The 1,259-nt window shown below is 39.3% G+C and overlaps 1 protein-coding gene across 2 annotated transcripts in view; it reads left to right on the top strand.

The window, feature by feature from the left end:
• cpm (carboxypeptidase M) overlaps positions 1-811 on the top strand; it is a 23,590-nt gene extending 22,779 nt beyond the window's left edge. For both annotated transcript variants that reach the window (XM_032505277.1, XM_032505278.1), the window contains one exon: positions 1-811. This exon is cut by the window's left edge and continues 503 nt beyond it. The gene's annotated coding sequence lies outside the window, so the exon portion shown is untranslated.
• The last annotated feature ends 448 nt before the right edge of the window (positions 812-1,259 follow it).

Here is a 1,259-nt window from a genome sequence, read left to right on the forward strand (position 1 = left end):
CCCTAAACATAGTTTAAGGTTCATACATGTCCTCGCTTAAATAGGTGGTGCTGGAAGGTGACCACACCTATGGTGACGTGGTGACTACTCGCCAAGTCGTTTTCACAGAAGAGATCGCATGAATACACAAATTAGTGTGAGATTAACTACTGAAGTGAGAAAAATATGCATCGACTTTTGTATTTCTAGAAAGAAATAGATTTTTATTTTCTTGTTGTTGTTTTTTTTTACAATTGTTTTTAACCCTCATGTGTCCCTTCCTTGGGTCAAATTGACCCCATTTTAAGTATTCTTTTTGTTTTTTGTCACAAAAAATGGGCCATTGAATAAGTTAAAAAATAAGTTCTAAAAATGTCAACTTTAAAAATATCAAAAATCTTAGGAAAAAACATCAAGAAAAGCACCCAGAACATTGAAAAAGTGACAAAATGTTGTAGAAAACGATAATAATAACCAAAATGGGTTTTTTTTCCCCCATGGTTGACGGGAAGACAACACAAGGGTTAATAGCAATCCAGGGCTGCTCCTAAGATGAGGACAAACTATTTAAAACTTAGGATTCAAGGGAAAAGACAGACATCATAGTGCCTCTTTCCTGCATCATAGAGAGATGTTCCACACATGAAGCAACAGGTTTTTTGCTGAGAGATTATTGTATTTAAATGGATCACAGGAGGAAGATCTGCTGCCTGGGGGGGGTTCAGTCTTCCCTGCTGAACTGTTCCAGCATGTGAAGGGGCAAAGGTAGTGATGAGGCTCACTACGTGTGGTGGAGCGGGACCATTATATGTGAGCAGCAGCACTTTAAAATTAGCACTTGCAGCCACTGTTGTTAGTGAGAGTAGTATTTAAACCAGAGAAAAGGGAAATTGAAGTAGTGGAGCGTCGATATGAAGCCGCCCCGATGACGGCACGCATTAGTCATTTGTCTGAACTCATCGAGGTGCGTTTGAATGACGACTCCACGTGATTCAGTCATCACACGTTTGTACAGGCGTTCATCCTTTCTGCTTATTTCATTTATTTTTGTGTGCGTTCCCAACCTGAGGCGTGGTGATAGGGTGGCTTCTATAATCTGAGGGGTCACAAGTGGGACAACAAGACAGGAAATAAGAGAAAAATCTAATTTCTAACACACAAATGACCTCTATTGTTTAAGTTTGCTTGTTTTATTGTGAAATGTCTTGATTTCTCATGTTCATTGCTGGCAAACGTCCATAAATCTCTTCGTTTTCATAATTTGGAAACAACACGGACGC

This window comes from Etheostoma spectabile, chromosome 23 (genome assembly GCF_008692095.1).
Source record: "Etheostoma spectabile isolate EspeVRDwgs_2016 chromosome 23, UIUC_Espe_1.0, whole genome shotgun sequence".
NCBI classification, from domain to species: Eukaryota; Metazoa; Chordata; class Actinopteri; order Perciformes; family Percidae; genus Etheostoma; species Etheostoma spectabile.